The sequence below is a fragment of the Podarcis bocagei genome (assembly GCF_964188305.1).
Source record: "Podarcis bocagei genome assembly, chromosome: 5".
Classification (NCBI taxonomy): domain Eukaryota; kingdom Metazoa; phylum Chordata; class Lepidosauria; order Squamata; family Lacertidae; genus Podarcis; species Podarcis bocagei.
The window spans coordinates 28,270,413-28,298,111 of record NC_138129.1 but is presented as its reverse complement, the minus strand read 5'-3'; positions in this window follow the sequence as shown (position 1 = coordinate 28,298,111).

The window sequence follows — 27,699 nt, the reverse complement described above, 5'->3', positions numbered from 1 at the left end:
CTATATTTTTTGGTGGGGAAATGAACAAATTCCTATGCCCCACAAATAACCCAGAGATGCGTTTTAAATAAAAGGACACATTTTACTCATGTAAAAACACACTGATTCCCGGACCATCCATGGGCCGGAATTAGATCCGGCCCTCCGGGCCTTAGCTTGCCTACGCATGACCTAAGGCTTTCTTTATCTACCAGAGGGTGAAACTTGTAGGATCACAGTTACATAATTATGAGAAGAAATGCTAATGGTTTAAACTCATGAGGTCACACCAGTTTGGACGCTCAATACAGGAAAACTTTCTTTGTGTGTGCAATGCTGGGCTTATTTCTAGGATGACAAAATTGTTTTTATCATCATTATTTATTAAATTTATAAGCTGCCCTTCATCTGAAGATCGCTGGTTGTTTTACAATCTCAGATAATTGAGCTAATTTATTATTAGATATGTGATGTCTCTCCAATAATAAAAATGCAGTCCTTAATCTCAGGAGCACTGTATTCTATAAGGAAGGGCTGGAGGACCTTGTTCAGCCAATTCCTTCTAAAAACCTTCTGAAGGCAGGGCAAGAAGCAAAAACAGACAGAACAATGGATGCCAATTTTAACTTTGTATAGCAGAGTAGTTTCAACACGCCCTCACCACTCTCTAGCCATTATCCAAGCAAGCAAGCAAGAATCAACATCAAAGTTCAAGGACATATTTGAGCGAAGCAAAACTAAAGGGATATGAAGCAGGGCAAGTGAGTGGTGTTGCCTTGGGAGAATTCCACAGGCTAAACAGAAAACTCTTGAGGTCTGCATCTGGTCCCTAGACCTGAAGTTTCTCACCCTGGCTACAAGGAGTTGTGGTGGAAGAATCTGTGCAAGAAGCTTGCTTCTTAAGAAGACACGTATGGCATCACTTCTGTCTTGGATCAGCCTGTGGGCTAAAAAGGACTTGAACACATATTCAAGGAAGGAGGATCATGCAAATTGCTACTTGTTATACTTTACTGCAGTCTTACAATGTTGTAGTTTGAGAAAGGCACTCCCATTATGTCAATCGTGTATTTATTTATTTTTATCTTTCTTCATGCTGAATGTAATCACCATGTGCCACTCAATGTGCCACGGAGAGCAATGAGTCCAAGATTGTGGTTGCATTAAAAATACATCTCTGGATAATTTTATTACCATGAATAATGCCTGCAATTACATGCAGCGCTAGGAATAAAACTATAGGCTGCTGATTTTAAGAAAGCAGTATATCCTACTAATAATTCTGTAGGAGCACAATAGGAGACTGTGTGGAGTCCTGGTGGCTTTGATCTATTCATAAAGAGCATCTACATCCGGTTACCACTACCAGGGCTGGGACACGTTCATTCACGGCACTAAAATCTGCAGGCTATGTGATGCTGTCCATGGTAATCCCCAGCCCATTTTCGTATCAAGCTCAGGAAAACAGAACCATCTTCCTAGGGAAAGTGGCATATTCTAGGACTGTACTTTTCCTTCTTGTCTGTTCTTGTACATAATACAAGGTAAACATGCCCATCAGGTGCTGCCCAGTGTTAGGTGCTAGTCTTCCAGAGCTCATTTTCTATATCAGGAGCCAGCAACTGATATCTAAAGGGTCATCCCCAACCTGCAGATGATCAGGAATTGAACATAAGAGTCTGTTGGATCAAGCCAGCAACCTATCCAATCCAGCACCCTTGTTCTTGCAGTGGCCCAAATCAGGACCTGAGCACAACAGGACTATCCCTTCCTGCAGGAGTCAGCTTCACCTGCTGAACAACAGCCTGAAGGGGGAGAAGGCAGAGTGATTCCATCTGCAGCTGGTTAGCCTTCAAGGACACAGAGAAGGCACTGATGAGAAACAGCTGGCTCCAGTCTTCTTAAGCAGAGCTTCCAGCACCAGTCAAATGCTGGTAACAACACTTGTAGTTCCTGGTTCTACCTTGCTGTTTCCTGCTCGACTTGACCCTATGATTATCAGACTCCCTGACCCCTGGACCATCTGATCATGTGGACTGCTGTTCACCTGACTCTAGGGCTGGACTTGACTTTGGATGCTGCCTCTGCCCCCCAGCAAGTACACGTCACAGGTTCTTCTGGTTGGCTGGCCTCCCATTCCACTGAGCCTTGCTAAGCAAGGAGACTACGACAGTTTCCAGCAACTGGTATACAGAAACATACTGCCTGTGACACTCATGTAGGAAAGCACAGCTTTCTGTTTATTGCAGTGCTTGTGTGACCTGTAGACACACGTTCTGGACCTACATGGTTTGGTTTTTTCCAGGGTACCCTCTTGGCCCCTGTCTTTGACAACACCTGAAAAGCATTTTCTGTGGTTCCTCCACAGTTATGGAATGTTCTTTCCAGGAAGGCCCACTGGCACCAGCTTTGCATCATTTTGGCTCTAGCCTAAGACATTTTTGTTTTCCTGGGCCTTTGGGCAGCACCAATGATTGGATGTTTTTACTCTGAATAGGCTATTAATATGCTCATGTATTTTCATGGCTGTATTTTATACTTTTCAGCAGCGACTGATAAGTTCCATTAAATAAATAGATCCCCGAATACATCCCAATAGCCAGTGCAACTGAGAGAAAGTTGCCTGAATATTTCCTCTTCTCTCCACCTCTGTCAGTGAATAGGAGCCATTCCCACTAGCTGAAGCTTCCAACATATTCAAGGTATCCTTGTATTTAGCTGGTCCCCCCCCCCCGTTTTCTAGCCTACAAATGCACTGAAATTTTGGCAAGAGCCTTAATTCTGTTTGCCTTACCTTTTAAGGTTGCATCCAGTTCTTTAAAAAAAAAACACAACTAAATAAATACGGGCTCTTTTCCTCCATCCTTGCTACAGATGGCACTGGCAACACACCATCTGGAGCAACAGCTGGCACTGTGGAAGAAAGGGCACCTAGGAAGGTGTGGGGGTGGCTCTTGCCCACGTAAGAAGTGAACAGTGGATTGATGAAAGGGAGCTGAACAAAACAAAATTCCTCTTGGGCAATTTTCAAGGTAATGGAGGAATAGAATTATACAAGGAAATGATTGACAAATTAGAAGCACTTTGCACCTCGTTTTAATGTGCTCAGATCTTTGGGAGGAGAAATATGTTAAGTTTCAAATTACTCATCTTGCCAATAGCTGCCATCCTGGAAATCAGAATTGATTTTGATGCTTTGTGCAGAATTCTAAGGAAACAAATCGTTTTCTATGGTACATTGCACTCGGAAAACGGCTTTATTTGGAGATCTAGCCATGCAAGTTAATTTAAGAAATGCAGATGGTGGGTGACAGTCAAGCAGATACTGCCAAGATGCACTTACTGGAGAACAGCAGCAAAGTTACTAGGTATGTTGCCATTTACACAAGCTGGAGAAAGAGTCTGATCCTCTGGAAGAATGATAGTGGTAGAACTGGGAGCCTATCAGGCTTCTTTAAGGCTAACGTCCCTGCAAGATTTATTAGCCTCTTGTTTGTGGTACACAGGAGATGAGCATATCATATGATACAGGCCTGAAGGAAAAGAAAAATGTAGTTGCAAAGCAAGTTTTCTTAGCTTGTATCAAAAGGCTAGTGTAGGGGTGTTTAAATACAAAAGGGCATATCAGTCCCTTTAAGGATCCCAGTGTGGTTCCAGCTGAACTCTACAGAAACTGAGCCAATTTCAGCACTAAGAAGCTGATACTTTCTGTAGGGCAATAGTCAATAGCTTTGGGATAGAGATGCTTGGCTTTGGGGGGACTCTAGGATGCAGTAGGGCAAATGCATATATCCATATTGACTTTTGGTTATTATGCTGTTTAAGCAAATTTCCTAGAGTTACAGTAATCAATTATCATTTTAATGACCAACTGAGGTGAAATTTATGTAAGTTTCAAAGGCAAGTAAAATTTTTAAGTGAACAATTATGGGCATGGTTCCTAAGCTTTTGCTGGTGGCAAATATGGCCCTCTAACTCATGTGATGTTTACATTTTCAATCCGGTGAAGTAATAACCAAATTCAAGGAGACAGAAATCAGCCTCCAAGCAGGAGACTCCAGCAATGAATGTGCTGTAACATCTCTGGAGTTTTAGAAAAGAAAGTAATCACAGCCAGTATATAGGGATGAGTAGATCATTCAAATACAGCTGAACGATTTCATCCTAGATTCCAATTGAAATGCATCTACATTTCTGATCATCCAGTTTTCAAATTAACGTTAACATAATATACAGTTTAGACATCCTGAACGCACATGGGCTTAAAATACAATTCTGTTCTGCAACAGAAGAGTAAAGCCAGCAGGCTTGGAGGAACAGCTAAGGGGACTTCTCCCACTGCCTGCCAACATTTGCTGCCTGCTACTGCCCGCTCTTACCGGCGCTTCGCTGCGTGGCTGCCCACTTTCGGGTTGGAGGAGCACCAGAAATAGTTTGTGTGCATGTGCAAGCATTATTTGTGCATGCGCAAGCGTAGTTTCTGGTGCACATCCAGGTCGGAGGAGGTCCGTGCACATGCACACAAGTTATTTCCAGTGCTCCTCTGACCCAGAAGTGTGCCAGAAATAGCATGTGTGCACACGTATGGGCATGCACTCCCCCACCCTCTGGCCCACCGTGTGATCGGTGCTGGAGACACCATCCCAAGGCACGGTAAGTTTGCTGACCCCTGGGCTAACCCTATATCTTGGACTACAAAACTCAAGAAAAAAAGTTCCTTTTGCACTGCTATAACAACGTTTATCCTAAGCAACATAACTTGTGGGGGTGGGGAGTTTGCAGCTGGGGTAGGAAAGGAAACAAGAGACAAGTTTTGATTATGTAGCAATCTTGCTTTTCTTTAATTAGTCTAATTACTTATTACACTTATTTCATTTTTGAACTGCATCTCAAAACAATTTCACAACACAATAAAAATGTATCTAAAACAACTGGATATATATCTGTGTGTGTCTGTTAAAATAACCAAGAAGGTATGGTGGTAAAGGAGATGATGGCGAGTTTACAGAGAGAGCAAGGTTTTAGGATTACTTATCCGTAATCTGTCTGGTAAATTTAAAGGCAGGTTAAAGGGCAAAGATGGCTGCCTTTTCTCTCAAACTGAAACAAGATCAGCCAAGAGTGGATTGCAAACTATAAAGGCTATTTACACAAGTTCATGTGAAATTGTCAACTATGCAAATCAAAGTACATGTTGGTAAATATTAGGGGTGGGGGCATAACGGTGTTAATCATACTCTTAGTTTAGTGCAAAATCATCATTTCCTTCACATTAAATTTGAGAGAGGTGTGGTTAATGCTCCCTTTTAAATGACACATTTATGCTTTGCTTGTGATGAAAATTATTGCAGCTGACATTTTAATTTAAAGTGCTACTGTAATTCTTAGATGTATTATCAACCTGAAATGAATTTATTTTTAAAACACCATAGTAAGCATTAAAAAAGAAATCGGTGTTTCAACAGATCTCTATTATAATAATACTGTATATATTTCAGGAACTTTTTAAGATTTTTGTTTAGAACTGAATTTAATAATGCTATGTCAACTTTAGTGTCTCACTGGAATATCCATTTTCCATTCATTCCACCCCCAGAACTCCTTTTTATTTAATACTTACAAGAAGTGCATTGTAAATGCACAATTCAAGCACTCAAGAGGGGGTGGGCTGCCGGGTACCTGGACCTCGGTGGGCTCAGCTGGTTGGGGTGGGGGGCAGCCATGGACTAGCTGCTCTTTTGTTTCAATTTATTACTTTATACTAACAAGACTCCTGCCCTGGGCCTCAGACAAGCTCTGCATGGGCTTGCTTAGAGTATATCAAGTGAAGTCAGTATGCTTTAATAACTTAGGTTTCAGTGAATCTAATTAGAGCAGGCTTCTTCAACCTCGGCCCCCCAGATGTTTTTGGCCTACAACTCCCATGATCCCTAGCTAGCAGGACCAGTGGTCAGGGATGGTGGGAATTGTAGTCTCAAAATATCTGGAGGGCCACGGTTGAGGAAGCCTGAATTAGAGTATGGCTCAGTTGTATGCGATGAAATGAGAGCGATCCCATGCTAGTCATACTCATAGTGTTGCTGCCATCTGTCTGTCTTGAGAGACAACAAACCATGGTGTTAGTAGCACCAAAATGACCATCCCAGGGCACAAGCCTGGGCATTGTCCATGGACGTGACTCGTACTTCCAAAATGTTGCTTTGTGGAATCTATTTTATGTTGTTTGCAAAAGTGTACTAAACCTTCTATTTCATTTAAACTACAGTAATGTGCTCCACACAATTCCTGTTCTTCTATTGTTTGACTTGTCATTGTGTTGTTGTATTGAAAACTCAAGAAAGGTCCTTTATATTTCAAACTCCCATTCAGGAAAGAGTATAGATCTATGGGAGCATTCTATGGGGTGGCCCTGAGAGCCAGTGTGGTGTAGTGGTTAATAGTGGTGGACTCGTAATCTGGTGAACCGGGTTCGCGTCCCCGCTCCTCCACATGCAGCTGCTGGGTGATCTTGGGCTAGTCACACTTCTCTGAAGTCTCTCAGCCCCACTCACCTCACAGAGTGTTTGTTGTGGGGGAGGAAGGGAAAGGAGAATGTTAGCCGCTTTGAGACTCCTTCAAGTGCGATATTGAATCCAAACTCTTCTTCTTCTCTTCAACATCCCCACATTCATAGACTGCTTAGAATGTTGTATGCAAGTAGGAATATTGTTTACTGAGGACAAGATCATCTGACTGAGCCATCAGTGTGCAATGATTCTACAGTCATACCTTGGATCCCGAACGCCTTGCGACTCGAACGTTTTGCCTCCCGAATGCCGCAAACCCAGAAGTAAGTGTTCTGGTTTGCGAATGTTCTTTGGAAGCCAAACGTCCGGCACAGCTTCCAATTGAGTGTGGGAAGCTCCTGCAGCCAATTGGAAGCCATGCCTTGGTTGTCAAACGTTTTCAAAAGTCAAACGGACTTCCGGAACTAATTCTGTTTGACAACCAAGGTACAATGTACCTGATTATTATTCTTCCTTGCCTCCTATTGTCCCCCAGTTTTCTCTTTGGTTTTTATATTCCACTATAATGGTGTCTAGAAGCAGGGCAGCGGCGGGGGGATTAAAAAAATCATTGACTTGTGAGAAATTAGCTGACTTATAATAATTTGAACATAATAATAATAATAATAATAATAATAATAATAATAATAATAATAAATTTTATTTATATCCCGCCCTCCCCAGCCGAAGCCGGGCTCAGGGCGGCTAACAACAATCAAATAATCAGTCAAATAATCACACAATCTAAAAATATTTCATTATAAAAATTAATTAAATCAAATTGATGGCAACCAATTAAGCAAAATTCTGAGCAGGTTGCCAGAGGAGGGAGTCAGGCTGCGCCCTGACCAAAAGCCTGGCGGAACAACTCTGTCTTGCAGGCCCTGCGGAAAGATGTCAGGTCCCGCAGGGCCCTAGTCTCTTGTGACAGAGCATTCCACCAGTTTGGAGCCGCAGCCGAGAAGGCCCTGGCTCTAGTTGAGGCCAGCCTAACCTCTCTGAGGCCTGGGACCTTGAGGATGTTATTATTTGCAGACCGTAGGTTTCTCTTTGGGGCATACCAGGAGAGGCGGTCCCGTAGGTACGAGGGTCCTAGGCCGTATAGGGCTTTAAAGGTTAAAACCAGCACCTTAAACCTGATCCTGTACTCCACTGGGAGCCAGTGCAGCTGGTATAATACCGGATGAATGTGTTCTCGCAGCGAAGACCCCATAAGGAGTCTCGCCGCGGCATTCTGCACCCGCTGGAGTTTCTGGGTCAGTCTCAAGGGCAGCCCCACGTAGAGCGAGTTACAATAATCCAGTCTGGAGGTGACCGTCGCATGGATCACAGTGGCTAGGTCAGGACGAGAGAGATAAGGGGCCAACTGCTTAGCTTGGCGGAGATGAAAAAGTGCCGCCTTTGTTATAGCTGTAATCTGCGCCTCCATAGAGAGGGAGGTATTGAAGATTACACCCACACTCTTAACGGCCGGTGCTGGCACTAATTGCACCCCCGCAAGAGATGGGAGTTGCCCCCTCGATCCCATATCGTCCCGCCCCAGCCAGAGGACCTCTGTCTTCGAAGGATTTAACTTCAACCGGCTCCCACGTAACCATCCAGCCACAGCTTCCAGACATCTGGTCAGTGTGTCTGGGGCCGAGTCAGGATGGCCATCCATCAACAGATAGAGTTGGGTGTCATCAGCATACTGATGGCAACCCAGCCCAAAACTCCGGACAAGCTGGGCGAGGGGGCGCATAAAGATGTTAAAAAGCATCGGGGAGAGAATTGCACCCTGAGGCACTCCACACACCAAGGAGTGGCGTGATCACAATTCCCCCCCAAGCGCCACCCTCTGTCCCCGACCAGAGAGAAACGAGCGCAGCCATTGAAGGACTGTGCCCTGGATCCCCACGTCGGCAAGGCGGTGGTCCAGGAGTTCGTGATCGACCATGTCAAAGGCTGCTGACAGATCTAGAAGAATCAGCAGCCCCGACCCGCCTCGATCCAGCTGCCTGCGGAGATCATCTGTTAGGGCGACCAGAGCCGTCTCGGTCCCATGACCAGCGCGGAAGCCGGACTGGAATGGATCCAGATCCAACATAAATTCCTTCTAGCCCCACCGAAAACAAACTGAAGCATTAGCCAGCATGAAACACCGAGCTATAAAAACTCTAGAAAATAAGGCTAAAAAAAAGACTAATGGAAATGATAATGTGATTATCATTGGTGATTCACTCAAATCTAGTAAATCAATTACCAACAAGGAGCCAGCTAAAATGTCTAGAAGGGTTTCCTCCCTCCCATCGCCAACTGGCAGCCAAATTAGTAACTGATTATAGGTCCTCACTGATGTATTCTTATTATTTGCACACTCCAAAGAATATGCCACAGATAACTGTTTTATTTTCCAAGTGTGCAGCATTCATTTCTCATCAAACTAAAGTATCTGTCCTTATCTGCTCTATTTTATTTGGAGTGCTGTGCTGCAAATCCTTTTCTACTCAAATCATATTTGGACCACTAATTATGAGTTCCCTCCATGAATGATTAGGAAAAAAGATTTTGTGTGTGTGCAGAGACTGCTCCAGTTTGCTCATAATTTTTGGTACATGCAAATTAGCACAATGCCATTGGGGAACTAGAATGCAGGGATGAGCTGGCACTGGCTCCCAGGAATTCTGCATTTGAGTCATGATGCCTTGGCTTCAGATTGGCTGCTGGAAGCTGACCTGCCTTCAGTTCAGTTTTATGTGGCTTGTGCATGAGATGAAATGGGGGACTCTCACAATGTATTGTTTGTTTATTTAAGGCTGTGCTTTCATAAAAAAATACAGCAAGGCCATAGACAATATGCAACAACCAGTGGCGTAGCGTGGGGGGTGCCAGGGGGGCCAGCCGCACCGGGCGCAACATCTGGGGGGGCGCGCTCGCTGCCTCCGGAGTCCCCGAAGAGCCTCCGGCGCAGGCTGTAGCGGAGCCCCATGTCTCGTGGAGCCGGCGAGCTGTGCGCGCGCCCGGGCTGAAGGCGTCCGGCAGGCAGCGGCTCTCAGCCCCGTGCGTCAGGGCCGCGGAGGACACGCCAGGCAGCCCCTCCTCACAGCCCCGACTCCGCTGCTGCTGCTGCTGCTGAGCCATGTTGCATTTTCCTCGCCTCTCTGCCCCCCTCCTCCTCCGGGCAAGCGGCGTGGTTTGGGCGGCAGCGCCAGCGGCAACTCACCTCAGATCAGCAGGTTAGGGGTTGGGGGGGCGCAAATTACTTGCCTTGCCCCGGGTTAGGGGGCGCAAATTACTTGCCTCGCCCCGGGTGCTGACAACTCACGCTACGCCGCTGGCAACAACATTATAATCAGATCAATGAAAACACCACAGGGAAAAATCATACATACGTCAGTAAACACTACTTGGGGGAAAAGCTCATATTCCAAAGGCCTGCCTGAATACAGTGGTACTTCGGGTTACAGACACTTCAGGTTACAGACTCCCCTAACCCCGAAATAGTACCTCGGGTTGAGAACTTTTCTTCAGGATGAGAACAGAAATTGGGCGGCGGCGGCGCAGCTGCTGCGGGAGTCCCCATTAGCTAAAGTGGTACCTCAGGTTAAGAAGAGTCTCAGGTTAAGAACGGACCTCCAGTTCTTAACCCGAGGTACCACTGTAACAGTTTTCAGAGAAGACTTAAATAAGGCAGGGATGATTCCTGCTGAGTCTCTAGTGGCAGGGAGTTCCACGGGACCTGCCACACTAAAGGCACAGTCTTTGGTAAAGGCCAGCTGTGACCAAGCTAAACTATGCAAAATCTGCCAAATCCAATATTATTTTCTTTAAAAGGTCTTGGAGAAGGAAGTAAGTGAAAACCAAGTGTTCCCATTTTGTCTATTGTGAACCGCCCCCCTAAACAATTCCTACTCACCTTCCACAGGAGACTGGCCAATAAAACACTGCAGATCCTGAGGGATGGAGGAGGACCGGAAACTCTGGGAAGAGCAGGCAGCACCTGCTTTTTAAAGTAGAGTTGGGGTACAAACTCAATTCAGTACTCATTTACAGACGAATCTGCACTTTCTGCACCTGAACCAAAACACAGCCTTTCTTTGAAATGCACACTTCTTCAAACTTGGCAATGCAGCTCTTCAGCTGAGTAATGTGTACAAAACTGCATTTACAGGAGTAAAAATGCGTACAAAATGGTGGTACCTCTGGTTGCGAACGCTTCTGGTTACGATCGCTTCGGGTTACAAACTCCGCTAACCCGGAAGTAGCTGCTCCTGGTTGCGAACTTCGCTCCAGGATGTGAATGGAAATCACGCGCCCGGGGCGTGCTCGCAGTGGGAGACCCCATTAGCAAAAGCAGGCCTCAGGATAAGAACGGTTTCAGCTTATGAATGGACCTCTGGAACGAATTAAGTTTGTAACCAGAGGTACCACTGTATGGGGAAATTGCTTCTCCAAAAAAATGTGATAGTTAGGCAAAGCAGCTGGGGCTCCATCAATGAAGGTGAGGCTAAATCACTGACAACCAAAGGATGCAGAGCAAAGGAGGCCCAAGGAATTCCAAGCTCTGGGTGTTGATATGCCTGGGATTGTCTGTTATTGGCCTCTGTTGGAAACAGCATGCCTTGCTTGCTGCTAATACAATAAACACATTAATACAACCCAGCAGGCTTTTTCTGTTAGTTGGCCATACTAGAATGTAACAGAATCTTGGAATTGAGTGTGGGTGGGTGTATGTCTAACAAAACAAACATAAGATTATATGACACATAGATATTATTATATAGCTATCAATGTGCTTGAGTAAGCAATACAAGCAAAACATACAGTTGGGTGCCCTAAGCAGTTTATCATTTAAATTTTGATAGATAATAAGAAAGCAGAGGATGTAGCACAAAATGATAGGCAAAGGCAATGGGAGTTGTTTTAGTTGTGCGTTGGGGACAAAGAGTTTAAGCTGAATATTCATAGGAGTCTTATCAACTTCTCTGAATTTTGCAAACTAGTTCTTCAACCAAGTGATGTGTTAAAAAGGTTGCACATAATAAAGTGTGAATAAAAATGCATATATCAGTGATAATAGCATACAAAAGTGCATCAAATTAGGGGAAATTGCTTTGTAGAAATGTGCATATTAGGGGAAATTGCATACAATCTTGTGACTGTTAGGAGACATTTGCAGTAAATTGCTGATGAGCTTTCAAGAGGACTTTAAAAAATAAAATACGATCACAAACTGATGTGGCAGTGTGGAGAACTGAGCTTAAAATTTGAAAAATGTTGCTCTTTGTATAAATAAGTGTAAACAATAAGCTATATGAGCGGGGAAAGTGGAAAAATGAGAAACTGAAAGAAACCAAAGTGGACAGATTCACCCATCCTTGTCATAGTGACCCAAGGCACATTGCCCCTCCTGATTTTTAAAAAAATACATTTGGTGGGGAAGTTCCACCTTCTCACCCTCTTACTTCTTTCTCTTCAGAATGCCCCTCGGCTTCACAATGGTCCAGAGGCATTATCAGGATGGGAAAGGAAGAGACAGGGCTTTGTTTTCCAGAGTGCCCAAACTGGTGGTGGCTGTTTTTGTGTGTGTGTGTGTTTTTTAAGAAATAGAAAGAAAAGAGCATGGAGAAAAAGAAAAAACCTGCTGCTTTATAGAATCATAGAACTGTAGAGTTGGAAGGGACCCCAAGGGTAATCTAGTCCTACCACCTGCAGTGCAATAATCTTGCCCACAGACATCCTTGGGTGGGCTCGAACCACCAACCTTCTGGTTACATTGATCCATTGTAAGTGTCAGAGGGGCAGGAGCTTCTGAGGGGTGCTGTAGAACACTGGGGAACGTTGCCTGTTTTCAAGTAGTATGTGATTTTGTGTTGCTTTTATGTGTCTTGAAGGCAGGTAGAAGTGTTGTGTTGCATGGAGATTAGGAAGAAGGGCTGTGAGGGTATGAGAGTTGCTTGGGTCCATTTGGAATTTTAGGAGTAGGATGGAGGTACCCACGACAATTTCCCAATTTTTGAAATATACCCATGGGCTGCAAACTATTGATGATCCCTGAAACAGAAGATGCACAGCACCAAAACTATGCAGATTGTCGGCTGGGATGACAGCAAAGAATTCCAAAGCTCACAACGAGCTTTTAGGAACATAGAAAGCTCTGCATTGTCTGTAGTGGATCTTCAAGCATTCCAGTGGAGATCTTCGCAAACACTGCAAGATGCTAGGAAGTGAACCTGTGACCTTTTTCTACAAAATATGTGCTCTACCACTATGGCTGATAGTCAATCACAGGGAAGCTAATAAATATGTGCTTTTCTGTTTCTGGAATGGAAGAATTGGGAATTGTTTGTGCAAACTTTAAGAATAATCAGCCCATTTGGTAATTTATAAAAGTTATTGTTGTGCATGCAAATTGCAACATACCAGTGTAAGTGAAAACTTAAGTGGGGAGAGGAAACATTATGAAGCATATATGAAAAAAAGGCTTTACATTTTTTAAACCATGTGAATTGAGAACTCCTCTAATAATATTTATCAGCAGAAAAATCCCCGTAGCATCACTTGTCTGGGCTGCATCGGAATGTGTCAACATTCTGCCGCCTGCAATCTGCATTAGATCTAAGAGATTTGGTAAGACGAAATTTGGATCAAAGCAATTACCTTCATGGTGATTCTTTAGGGTTGTCTGAGGCATAGCACTCAGAGAAATTGAACTGTCAGAAACTAATACGGGAATAATAAGGGGAGGACGTTTCATCTTTATTGGACACTAGAGATGAATAGCAGGTAACTTGCAGAGGGAGAGACCAAATAGAATATGTATTTGGCTTTAGTTTTTGTTAAAGGACTATAACACGAATAATGAATATATTAGGGAGAGAAGACCAGGCCTTCAATTTCTTTTAATAATGTTAGGGTTGTATATACTATATACTGGTTTCTGAATAAAACACATTTCAAAGGAAACACCTATACATAGCAATGCATTATGAATGGCGCCTCTTGAGAAATCGTACCACGGCTTTCAATTTTAACACAGCGATACAGTAATAATAGAAAATCCGGGAGTAATATGCAGACGGCTTCTTTTTTTAACCTTTATTATTCTCCGCTATGCTGAGTGAGCATCGATATGCTCTCTTGATGCTTCCTTCACCGGTCCGTGTTAAACAGCAGGAGCAGCAGCAGGAAGCCTGAAGGGCAGCTGGAGAGTTCTATCAAAGCCTTGTCAGAATCCCTCTCAGCTGGAGACGAACACCCTCCCCGCATCTTGAGCATCAGTGTTGTGTGTGTGGCCAGAACTGTGATGTCTGAAGGAGGGAAAGCAAAATCTCAGAGGCCGGCTTCTCATTGTTGCAGTCAAAATGAACATTCACGCTACACCTCACATCCGCTATGAACCTGCCATTATCCATGAATCTTATGTTTTAGAATTGATTTTCTTTTGGGGGGAGGGGAGGGGAATAATGTTGGGAAACTGCCAGGGAGATAACGTCCATCATGAGCCCCCAAGCCGGAGTTCTGGACATCCATCGGCCTCCCGTAGTCACGCAGATCCAACAGTTAGGGGCACAAAGCCTTAGAAATTCCTAGCCACATTCCAGGGCTTGGTGCACCCTCTTTCAGCAGAAACGCAGCCAAAAGCTTGCATCACAGAAGAGCATAATTTACAGACTTTATTTAGCGTTTAACAGAACAAAAGAAAACGTGACCGTTCTGTGTCAGCATCTCTGGCCAACTGACAAAAACGAAAGGAATATCAGAACAATAAACATCCTGTGATCAGGACATGCGCAGACTCTTACAGAAAGCCTGCTCCCTTTTAAGGTGGAACGGAAATATCCTAACATCCTCCCCCTTTCCGTGTAACCTGTTGTACCTGTGGTTCACCCAATTGCAACCTTTGTACATAAACCTTAAGTTGTTCTTTGTTAACAACCTTAGACAACAGATCAGCAGGAATTTCATTTCCTGCCATGTAGGACACCTGAATCAGTCCTTTCTGAATACACTCTCTTGCACGATGTAGCTTAATCTGCAAGTACTTGGTTCTCTGCTTGCAACTCTCGGAGTTCAGCAAAGCCAAACAAGATCTATTGTCTTGATACACTTGTATAGGACATTTCACAGACACCCTGATGTCCTTAAACAGTTGCATCAACCATTCACAATCCATGAGTGAAAACGACAGAGCATTGAGTTCTGCTTCACAGGAACTTAGGCTCACTGTTGTCTGCTTCTTGCACAACCAGTCAAACAGGCAGTGGTTGTACATGTAGCATACTCCAGAAGTGCTTGTACCATCCGTGGTGTCACTTCCAAAACCTGCATCAGCAAAGATTTCAAGACCTCCAGTCTTCTGACTGGTGAACCTCAGCCTGTAGTGCATAGTCCCTTTCAAATAGCGGGCTATGCGCTTCAGAGCTTTCCAATCCTGAACCGTAGGATTGTTGGCATGTCTGCTAAGCAGATTACAGCTTACAGCTATGTCAGGTCTTGAACATCTGGCAATGAAGTTCATCTTGCCTAGAATGCATCTGTACAGCGTTGTGTCAGAAAACGCTTCAGCAGTACTGTCTACCTGGTAACCTGTCACCATCGGTGTGTCTGCTGGGTTTGCATCAACCAAATTCAACCTGGTTAACACATCAGCAATTTTCTGTGTTTGATGTACCAGAAAATTACCTGCTTGGTCCTTCTCCACCTGCAGAGAAAGATAGTTGGATACCTCACCAAGATCCTTCATGTCAAAGTGCTCCTTCAGCTGAGCTAGGGTGCTTTGGTAAAAAGCCTGATTCTTCCAAAACATCAGAAGATCATCAACAAAACATAAACAATACAGTTTGTTTTGCCCCTCCTCTTTGACAAACACACATGGATCAGCTTTGCCCTGGTGAAAACCTAGAGAAAGCAATGTCTCAGTGAGTTTTGTGTTCCAACACCTGGCACTCTGCTTGAGACCATATAAGGATTTCCGCAGTTTACAGACCATTCCCTTCTGTATCTGCATCCCATCAGGTGGAAGCATGAACAGCTCCTCCCCCAAAACCCCGTACAAAAAAACTGTATTAATGTCATGGTGGGAAACACGCAGTTTCTCCTCCGCAGCGACCTTGAGCATCAGCCGAATGCTCTCATATTTGACTGTGGGAGAGTAGGTCTCGTGGTAATCCTGTCCTGGTACCTGTGAAAAACCTCTGGCAACCAATCTGGCTTTGTGTCTGACTACCTTGCCATTCTGGTCTGTCTTGGCCTTGAAGACCCATTTGCTGCCAACCAGTCTCATTCCTGGGACTACCGGTACCAGTTCCCAAGTTTGGTTCCTGTTCAAGGAATCAACTTCAGCCTTCATGGCATTAAGCCAAGGCTCAGCATCTTTAGAGGTTAACTCCTGAACCTCTTTGAAGCTTGAAGGTTCCCACACCTTCTCTGAGCTACTAAGAACAGCAGTTGCTGTCTTAGCAAACTCATCAGCATACCTCTTTGGAGGTCTGCCCTTGGTCGCCCTTTCAGATCTGCGTACTAGACGCAAGTCTTCTGGACTCATCTCCTCTTTCTTAGGAGAAAAGTGACCAATGGTGAACAGTGGTTCTTCCAGTTCATTGTCAGACGCATCAGATGGTCTGACTGAGGCCTTTGCGCTCTGGTAGTCTGCTGTGTCATCACTGTCACTGACACCAGCAGCAGCAGCAGCAGCGCCGCCCACTGAACTGGAATCCGAACTCTGATCATCATCATCATCATCATCATCATCCTCATCCTCATCATCAGCAGCAGCTTCCTCGGCTTTCTCATCTTTAGCTGCTTGCTTGACATCACCTTCATCCTCCTCTGGGTAACTCTGGAAAATTCCCACATTTTCCCCCCACTTAGGATTGTACTCAACACTCCTTGTGAATTTAATGGACTTAGAGTCAGTCATCCATACCCTGTATGCACCTTTTTCGTACCCCATGAACAAACCATGTGCCCCACGCTTCCCAAGCTTGTTGGTTTGTTGTGTGCATACCCACATGTCCGAACCAAATATTTTCATGTGTTTGGTGTTGGGTTTCTTGCCAAACATCTTCTCATAGGGGGTACAACCAATGGGTGATGACAATCTGCGATTAAAGGTATAAACCAAATTCCCCAAAGCCTCCCCCCAAAACTTATCAGGGAGATTGGCATCATGCAACAAGGTTTTGATTCCTTGCAGCAATGTCTGATTTGCTCTCTCCGCAAGCCCATTCATCCATGGCGATCTGGGCGTTGACATGTCATGCTGGATTCCCTTCTCAGTCAGGAAAGCTTCAAACTGCTGAGAAGTAAACTCCCCGCCCCGATCAGTAAAAAAACAAGAAATACGTTTACCGTGCACATTCTCCAACCAAGCACAGAATGCCTTAAACTTTGGAAACGCTTGCGATTTCTGTTCGAGCAAAAACACATGAATGTACCTGGAAAAAGAATCAATCAGAATCATGAAGTACCTTGCTCCTCCTATAGAGGGCGCAAGTGGACCAACCAGGTCTGCATGCACTAGCTGGTAGGGTTTGGAAGCCTGCCTGCTAGACTCCTTGCCTTTTGGAGCAACCTTCACCTTGTTCTCTGCACAAGATACACACTTCATGTGAAATTTACAAGGTTTGATGTTCAAACCCTCAACCACCTCTGGCATCTTGGCCAGTGCCTTCCAAGAGAGGTGACCAAATCTTCGATGCGCATCATGAATGCAACCTGCATGAAGAACTTTGTTAGTTTGTGCAACACAACAAGAATCAGCATTATTCACAACAGCAGTGTCATCATAAGTTATATGGAACAAACCATCCATAAACTTTGCATGCAAATAGTCCTCTTTGCCTTTACTGATGACACAGACGCTCCTCCTGAAGGAAATCTGAAAACCACGTCCAGTAAGCTGTGGGACACTCAACAAGTTGCTCGCCGCTCCTGGAATATAAAGTACACCGCTGATGGTTGTATGCAAACTTGCAAGTTTCACAGTCCCTTCTCCTGCAATTTGCAACGTCCTTCCATCAGCCAGGTGGATCTCACCTTCCTGAGGCTTGAAGGAGATAAAGAGATGCCTGTCCTTGGAAACGTGGCGGGTGGCACCTGAATCCACAATAAACCTGCCTTTGGCTGTTGGAGCAGTCCTTACAGCAAGCAAACCCTTGTTTTGCAGCGACGTGGGCTTTTGCAGCTTGCCCCCCCGCTGCTCCTGGCCAGCAGACGTGCCTTTAGCCTTTGGTGAAGCTGTGCCAGCAAACATCGCTTTGTTTTTCCCTGGCGCCGCGGGCTTTCCACCCCCCTTCTGCTTCGGGCCACCTGCAGGCTTTTTCCTCTGTTTATTTCCAGTCTTTGGACAAAACCTCTGAGTATGACCTTGGTTCCCACAGTTCCAGCACTTCACAGCTGCCAACGCTTTGGCTCCCCCTGGAGGCTGGAATGTTGTCCCACTTTGCTCCCCCTGAAGCGCACAAGCCGACTCAGCTGCATTCCTTCTATCGTATTCATTCTGCAAAGTTGCCAAGACCTTTGTAGCAGTGAGGTCTTGCGCAGGGAGGGTCGCCAGCTGACTTGCCACGGCATGATATCTTTCATCCAGGGAGTCCAGGATGAGAATAGCAAACAGTGACTCAGGCATATTGAAACCTCTCTGAGCCAATTCCTGTCTGAGATGCTGCAACTGTAAAACGTGGGCTCTAAGATCTTCCCCTGGCTCGAAACGCTTCCTGTGCAGCTTTCTGAAATAAAGCAACACAGACCCAGCCTCTTGTCGGAGATGACAGGCTCTAAGCCCGTCCCACATCTCACGGGCAGTTGCCTTGCCAGCCAAGGTGATTAACGCTTCAGGAGCTACTGAGAGCAAAATTATTCCCATGGCTCTCGAATCTTGTGCTTTCCACTCATCTGTCACAGGGGCTGGGGGGTTCTCAGAAACGGTATTCCATACTCCAAGCCTTCTCATCTGGCCCTCACAGTACCTTGCCCAGGTCTGATAGTTGTGGCCATTCAGCTTTAGTGGACACGGAGCAGTTTCTGAGGTCTGTAAGAGATCCATCTCAGCTTTTTACTTGAGCCGTGAGCCCTATGCCTTCAAAGACTCCTTATCTTGGCAGCTCATTAATCACGAACTCTCTTTGGCGCAGCGGAAGCGTGCTGGGCCCATAACCTTGTTGTTGGGAAACTGCCAGGGAGATAACGTCCATCATGAGCCCCCAAGCCGGAGTTCTGGACATCCATCGGCCTCCCGTAGTCACGCAGATCCAACAGTTAGGGGCACAAAGCCTTAGAAATTCCTAGCCACATTCCAGGGCTTGGTGCACCCTCTTTCAGCAGAAACGCAGCCAAAAGCTTGCATCACAGAAGAGCATAATTTACAGACTTTATTTAGCGTTTAACAGAACAAAAGAAAACGTGACCGTTCTGTGTCAGCATCTCTGGCCAACTGACAAAACCGAAAGGAATATCAGAACAATAAACATCCTGTGATCAGGACATGCGCAGACTCTTACAGAAAGCCTGCTCCCTTTTAAGGTGGAACGGAAATATCCTAACAAATAATCCATTCTCCAGTTGCTTCAATCCCTAAAAGAATGTATGTTTTCTGAGACCATCTCCACATCTTGCTACATCATGCTAAGATGCTAAAGCTTCTCTTAGATGCGAAAAGGAAATTTAAAGCTCAGTGTATTCCCCGCCCGCCTTCTGCACAGATGTTTGTGTATCTGGGGGAACCTTGCCATGTTTGTTTGAGTATTTTATATACCTCTTTTTTTCCAGGTGGCCGTCACAAAGTGAGTTGTCGCATAATTGGAACGATCACTTTAGGCACCAATATATGCCTACTTTTTACAAAAAAAGCAGAAAAGGCAACTGTTCATTTTGAAGAAGCTGAATTTCAGGGACGAGGAAACGGTGGTCCTCCAGCTGAGATTGCATTTCATCAGCCTCAGCCAGCACAGCCAATGGTCAAGGATTTATTTTATACAATTTTTCATCTGAGCAACACCAGAGCAGTTCACAAAATACAGCAAGATAAAATACATATCTAAACAGAAAACCACTAGAAAATCCCTCCTGCTGTAGCCAGCCATATATCTTACTCCAAGCAGGAAATTAGTAGGCAACAACAACCTGGGTACGTAGGTAGGTTTTAAGAGAGGACGGGTTTGTAGTCCAAGAACATATGGAGGGCTACAGGTCCCCAACCTCTGCTTATCTGCTTCTTCTCTTCTCTGCTCAGTGCAAGACAGTTCCTCAAAATCCCCATGAAAGACCATAGGTCTGTGGCAGGGAATCTGCCTTGTATGCAGAAAGACACAGGCTCAATCTCTGGCATCTCCAGAGAGGGTCAGGAAAACAACTCCCTAGCTGAACCTCTCTGGAGAACCACCAGCAGTGACTAGGTAATACAGGGCTAAATGGACCCATAGTCTGAATCGGTATAAGGCAGTTGGGAGAGGGACTTGGCAGTTCACCCAGCTGTTTTGTCCCTTATTCCGTCGTCTTGAGGGAAGAGATTTTTCACCCCATGCCAGCTCAAGATTTTGAATGTGAATCTCAGGTTATCACCCCAGAATTCAAGTGGAGCCCTTCACCTTGCTAGGAGCAACGCTTTAAGAAGTCATGCTGCACCATTCATGCTACACCATATTGAGCATTTAGTACCAGTCCTGGCTGATTGCACTCACTGCCAATTAGTTTCTGGTCCCAAGTCAAAATGCTGATTTTGACGTATAAATTCTTAAAAGACTCATGACTAAAATACCGGTACCTCAAGGACCGCCTCTCCCCACAAGAACCAGCCAAGACCCTGTGATCATCATCTGAGGCCCTTCTTTGTGTGCCCCTTCCCTGAGAAGTCCAAAGGGTGGCAACATGAGAACGGGCCTTTTTTAAAAAATGGCTCCCCATTTGTGGAATGCTCTCCCATTTGTGGAATGCTCTCCCCAGAGAGGCCCACCTGACACCTTCACTGGCCACCTTTAGGCATCAGACAAAAGCATTCCTCTTTTCCCAGGCCTTTGGCTAAAAAACCAATCTACAGTGGTACCTCTGGATATGAACGGGATCCGTTCCGGAGCTCCATTCGCATCCTGAAGTAAATGTAAGACGTGACTGTGCGTCTGCGCGTGTGCGGGTTACGTTTCGCCGCTTCTGCACATGCGCGTGACGTCATTTTGAGTGTCTGTGCATATGCAAGCGGTGAAACCCGGAAGTAACGCGCTCCGTTACTTCTGGGTGGCCATGGAGCGCAACCCGAAAATATTCATCCTGAAGCTACTACAACCCAAGGTATGACTGTATGACATTTTAAACTGGGGGTCATTGTTTTGTTTAGTTATTACGTATTATTGTGTTTATATGCAGTAAACTGCTCTGTGATCCTCAGATGAGGGGATATAAAGTATGTACATTTAATAAATAATTTCAGGCACTCAAACCCTGTCTTCATCACCATTCATGGTGCTCACTTGAAGTTGGTTGATTTACCCTGCTGCGTGGCTGGGATGACCCTGATATTTCCTCCATTGCATTCCCCTAATAGACCTTGCTGGGAAGGGCATTGCCTGAAAGTAGTTTCCTTCTCTTGGGGGTCAGTACACCCCCCCCACCAGTCAGATGAGAGGGACCCATATGATTGGCTCTGCTCCTTCAGCCATTTAATTCATGCAACTTTCCCAGGGACATAGCACTGTACCCCAGAGGAGCAGAGTCCCTCACTGTCAAGGGCTGTGTAGTAGCAGTGGTGACTGGTGCGTGCTGGGACTCCTAGTGTGGAATAACTCTGCAGAGTTATTCAAGAGTGACACAGACTAGACTGACAGTCACTTCCACCCTCTGGAATGGTTGTAAGCAAGAAGGCAGACAGACGGGGGCTGGCTATTGGCTGGCTGAAGTTGGTGAGGCGATGCCTTATTTCCCCTAATAGGCCAGCCTCCATTATGTGTTAGCTGAGGAGTGTTACATTTAATTCCAGGCACAACAGGCAGAAATGTGCAACAAATGCGACACATTTTTGTTTGCCAAGACGTTATTATTTTCTCCATTTCTCCTATCCCAAATACTGGAGATCCTCAGTCGGACAGGTGAACCAATTCCATGTGTCACTGATGGCCAATCACACACTTCAGCTTATAAAAAGCAACCGGCCTGAGTGATTAAACCCTATAAATCAATTGGCCATCACTTTCAAAGAGCTAATGCAGTGAAAGAAATCAAACTTGCCTGGTGACTGTCTCATTAATGCAAACAGCTCTAAATTGCAGATATAATTTATTTGCTCGAATAACCAGACAGGGGGGAAAAATGCTCCAACAGAGCCAAATGTAAGTGCAAAATGCAACATTTCAGGAAACAATTAGCGGCCATTGCAGCTTCACCCTTGTTGCACCTCGTAGTCACATAACTATCAGTAATGGAAGCATCACCCACAATGGTAAATTATAGGGCTCTACAGCTGGAAATGTGCATTCTGATTTCATTAAATATCTGCTAGCGTTTTACCGTGCAACAATTCACACATTTCAAATAGAATCAATTGGAACTCAAGCCAGCCTGTTGTTGATTTTGCATATAGATATCTCACTGTAACGAAAAGTGAAAGTGCTCTCTTAAGGGATGTAGCAAATAAGAGTTTAGATCTTTAGTGCTCAAAGTAGGCATACCAAACCGTCCTCTGAGGGCACAAATAGGGAAAGGAAGAAAATCCTGTCTGACACTATCCCCCAGAATACTTTTTTTGTCTCTGCAATGCATGTATGGGAATGGACCAGGGACAAATGAAGGGCATAGAGACCCCCCCCAAAAAAAACCTTATAAAAATGAATCCATCTAGCACAGGGATTGAGGATTCCAGTCTGAGGGCCACATTTCTCCAGGGGCAAGTTTCCAGGGGCCTCATGCCAGTGTTGGGTAGGGTCAGATGGGAAAGTGGGTGGAGCCAGAGGCAAATTCAACTTGCCTAATGTTTCCCTAATTTTTAATTTCCACATTATATTTGAGCTTTCACATGACATAAAGACTACTTCCCGAAAACTAATGGAATATAGTGTATGTTTTAGGACTCCTTTCCAAGTTGTTGTTTTTTTTTTATTCTAGAAAAAAAATTGTTTGTAGCCCCCTTAACCAGGAAAACTGTGGGAGTAAAGGGAAATTTAGGGCAGTACATTGGCATACAGTTCTTCTTGTGGTTTTCATGGGGGAACAGAAATATTCATGCACAGAAAGGGTTGTCCAGTGGCATTAGTTGTTACGTTGGATTTCATTACCGCTGGTGTAAACGAAACTTCATGTGACAAGCCAGGATATTGGTCAAAAGTCACAGTTCCATAATGCAACAGGTACTGTAGTGTGACATGAACGTTATTAGGAAATGTGACAGTTGCACTAACATTATAATCGGGAAAACTAATGCCATATTCCCGATGGCTGAATACACCCTATTCAGACACCAATGTCTAAGGTTCCTACAAACACAAATTACTCCAACTTCTCTCCATCACCTGCACATGACTCTATTCTTTAACCAAGCAAGCAACAAGCATGATCGCAGCGCAAGGAACATCCCAGCCAGCCAAAAGCACTCAATGAGGACACAGACCAGGGCTGGTAAGGGAGGTGGCCTGGGGAGATGTGGTGCAGCTTGAGGAAAAAGTGTGGCCCAAGAAGATGCCAGATAGAAAGGCTGGGAGGGCTGTGTTGGACCCCAGGGCACCAGCTTTCCCACCCCAATCTAGCACTTCAGAAACCTAGAGTGCCTCATTGAAGTTCCTCTGACAAAAGAACTATAAAGAAAGTAATTATGGGGAGTCCTAAACTCTTAGAAGCAGGTTTGCCAAGCGGTAGCATGGATGGGCAAGAAACTCTTGCTTATTTAATAGTTTATATGCCATTCAAAATGCAAGTCATTTTAGATAGCAGGCTTGCGACAGCAGACCTTGTGTCACCTGAGGTGCCCTCATGGGTATAGCCAGGATTTTTGTTTGCCAGGACCTTTGGGGGGCAGAACTTCAGTTTGCTATGTATTTTTATTGGGGTTTTTTATTGATTTAGGGGGTGGGGCAGCTGCCCCTCCTTGACCCCCTTTGGCTACGTCCATGGGTGCCTTCAGTTTTCTTCTTAGGAAGCATTTCAGGCAAATCTTCCTGTTAATGGTAAAAAAAAAGTATAATTTATTAATAACACCAAAGATTTGTTTTCTTTGAAAATGGAGACAGGAGCCCCTGATACTAACACCTGATTATTAAAGGCCTGGGTTATTGCTGTGATGTGAAATGTCAGGATAAGAGAAGCTAGAATGTACACCAATGGATTTTTAAGCAAAGTAGCACTTCGTTTACATCTTATTTTGGAGGGAAATGACATACTCAGATTTATGAGTTCGAAATGTGAATCTGAAAGAGATGCACATAGGGTGATAAATCATACTCTTGATAAATCATACTCTGCATAGATCTCTTCATTTAAATGGGGCTACTCTGAGTATCGCTGGCATTGAGTAACTTGCGGTTTCAAATGATGACAAACTGGCCAGCTAGCTCTGATACTCACTTAAAGTGCACAGCCTTTGCATTTTATTTCCTTCCATGTCACATGCCATTATCAATACTCTACACACACACACACACACACACACACACACGATCACAAATGGCAGGGGTAGCACTCTGGGAAAGTAATAGATTTACTGTAATTTAAAAAGGAGGGAAACATAAGTGGAAAATAGGAGGAGGGAAGCTCTCTTTCTTCTTGTGACCTTTGCCCAGACTTTTCCCTTGTTCTGCCAAGCCCTTTGTAACAGGGTAATTCAGTAAAGGTTTATTTTCTATTCTAGTGGGATACAGCACCATTATGGTCCAATTTCCGGTCTTAAAAGCAGAGCCCTGGTGGTGTTTCAGAATTGCTACTAAGCTATCTGATGGCATTTGGTGCAGCTGTTATGTGGAATGGATTTAGTGGTAGAACAACCTTGTTGCATACTGATCAGGGACGCCCATCACCTGGTGGCAGTTGATCTTCAACTCAGTAACCAGAAACAAAGGTAAATAAATACAGCATCCAATACAGGGCTTTTGGTTGTTCTTTTTGCCTGTTATAGAGAACATGCACGAGTCTGACTCCTGGATCACTGGGGAGCTGTACATGAGAGCGTACAGTGGTGCCTCGCAAGACGAAATTAATCCGTTCCGCGAGTCTCTTCGTCTAGCGGCTTTTTCGTCTTGCGAAGCAACCCTATTAGCGGCTTAGCGGATTATCGCTATTAGCGGTTTAGCGGCTATTAAAGGCTTAGCGGCTATTAAAGGCTTAGCGGATTAGCGGCTAAAAGGCTATTAGCAGCTTAGCGGCTTAGAAAAAGGGGGGAAGCGGGGGAAAAATCGGAACACTCGCAAGACGTTTTCGTCTTGCAAAGCAAGTCCATAGGGAAAATCGTCTTGCGAATCAGCTCAAAAACGGAAAACCCTTTCGTTTAGTGGGTTTTCCGTCTTGCGAGGCATTCGTCTTGCGGGGCACCACTGTATAAGATTTGGAGGTGTATATGTCTAGAAGTGAATGGATTTTATGACACAAAAGGACATTTTGTTTGCTTACTTATGTATAAATGTAATGTCATCCTCTCGTAATATATCAGGGCAGTGTACAGTAATATAATAACATAAAAAAACCCATTAAAAGCAGTACAGAATAATCAATAAAGCGAGGGATTTTGGGAGGGGGTGGGGACTGCACAGGCCTGTTGGTATTAAAAAGTCTTCTAGCAGTAGTTGAAAGTGAGAATGCTTGCCCCATCTCTACTGGAAGCATGTTCCACAGCATGGGATCAGCAACACTAAATGTCTGGCTTGGGGTTTGAGGTTAGTCAGGCCTTTGTGACATGAGGGACAGCGAATGGTGCTCCTCTGAATGATCTTGGTGATTGGGCTGTCAGAAAAGAGATGTTATCAGGGAGAGGGTTTATGGGTGGAGTCATAATTTACAGACGTGTCCATCTAAACACTTAGTAAATGGATTTGATCTTCCTACCGAGTTATAGTAGAGAAATTTACCACTTTGATATAATTGCCAGGGCCTACTGCTTCCTGGAAGGTTCAAGGACAATCCAGAAATATAGGAGGCCTCCAGTAAAATGAAAGGGAGGTGTTTTTTCAGGCCTCGGGGACACTGAATAGTCTCCCATTTTTTTCAAATGAATGAAGATTCTTTCATCTCAGATTTTGGTGCATTTTCTACCTGATGCTGAGACTGTCACTGCTCTCATCTGAGAAATCTTTTCTTAATTTAAATACCTTAAGATGTGGCGGTGGCCACTGGCTTCAATGGCTTTAAAAGGAACTCCGAGAAATTCATGGATGCAGTGGTTTGGGCTCTCAAATTTCAGGGGCGCCCTGTGGGCCGCTAAAATTTGGCACCCTTCACCTTTTTGCATTGCATTCTGCAGCTTTGTTTTGGTGCCCCCTTCCCCTTCCCCCTAGACTGCACCATTCGTGCTACCCTAAAAACCCCTCTGATGGATGAAAGGTCAAGCAATGTGAACTAGGCAAGTTTGCCTTTAAATGCAATCTGAATCTAATTTTTCCCCATCTCTCCCCACTTGCTCTGCTTCTAGGTTTCCTAGAGGCATCTGGCTGTGTGCAGTGTTGGACCAGACTGACCCTTGGTCTCATCTAGCATATCTGTTCTTAGGCTGTTACCATTGAGGGGCTTTCTTGGCTTTCAAGATAGAAACAGGCTGCCTATTCTTAAGACTAATGACACAGTGAATCTGAAGCCCTTTTGTATTCAGGACACTTGCTGCCCCACTATCATTTACCAGAAAGCTATCTTGCAGAAAATGGGGCAGGAAAGTGGAGGAGGAGGAGAACGTTAGGGAAGCTAATATAAACCCAAAGGTGAAAAAATAAAACATTGGTCAAATACCATGAGAAGACAAAACATTTGCCTCTTTTCTTCTTAAAGGTGCATCCCTCCACCTCCTTGGCCTCGATACTATCACGCTTTGTACCACAGAGGAAAAGGGCCCGTTGAATTTATGTAGGAGACAGGAAAAGAAATTAGCTTTGGCAGCAGGCCCATTTTTCATCAAAGTGCATGATTTTCGGGTTGCAGTGCTTGACATCAGCAGCTAGCCAGGTCATCTGTTTGAAGACACACACAAGTGCACAGAAATGCTCAGGCTTTGTTCCACCAAAAGAGAAAGGAAATGAAGGCTTATGGACCTAGCCAGGCCTTTGGAAGGAAGGAATCAGAGCATAAATGCTCAGCAGTGGAATTTGAGCAGGTTTCCAAAGATTAGCACTGAGGAGATTTTGAGCTTGGCAGAAGTGAAGTGCCTGATTTTAGGATTTAGGCTTATGAGCCAGCATTACAGCGCTCAGGCATGCAGACGCTGGAGAGATCAATCTGTGTGCCTGTCTCTGGTTCACAGGTGCCAGAGGACAGACACATGACACCCTGATAATGCATCCCATGTTCTTACCATTGCTATCAGCGCAAGATGTGTTTTAGTAGCTGCTACACCCCTTCAGTTCCATTAGAAGAGCTATACTAAATCAAGCAATACTTAATTCTCATTTCTGTTTTTTAGATTTTTGTGGGCTGTATGCAGTAGTGGACTTAAAGGCAGAAGGAACCTTTGGCCTTCCAGATGTTGTTAGACTCCAGTTCCCATCAGCCCCAGTCATCATGGCCAATGGTCATGGGAGTTGTAGTCCAGAAGATTTTGAGGGATCACAGGTTCTTCATCCATACTCTAAATACACAGTGCAGTACACACAGAGAACACCATATCAGAATCTCTTACGAAGATTTTGATATGACAACAATGGGGATTAGGAAGATTGTTTCACTACTCCCATCCTCATGGCCAAATCCAAGTTTGTGAATGGAACAACTGTGAATGATGCAAAATGTACAGCAAGGAGAAGGAACCTTGTTCAGCCTCTGGGTACCACACACACACCAGTGGCTAAGAGGGCAGAGAAAAAAGTGAGTGGAGCAATGGATGTAACTTCTACCTTTATATAATAGCCAAGCTTCTACACACTCTCACACTTCCTTACCTGTCCTTCATCCAGGCAAGCAAGAGTTCCAAGACACACTCCAGCATATACAGTGGTACCTTGGTTCTCAAACTTAATCCATCCCAGAAGTCCATTCCAAAACCAAACACACACTTTCCCATAGAAAGTAATGCAAAATGGATCAA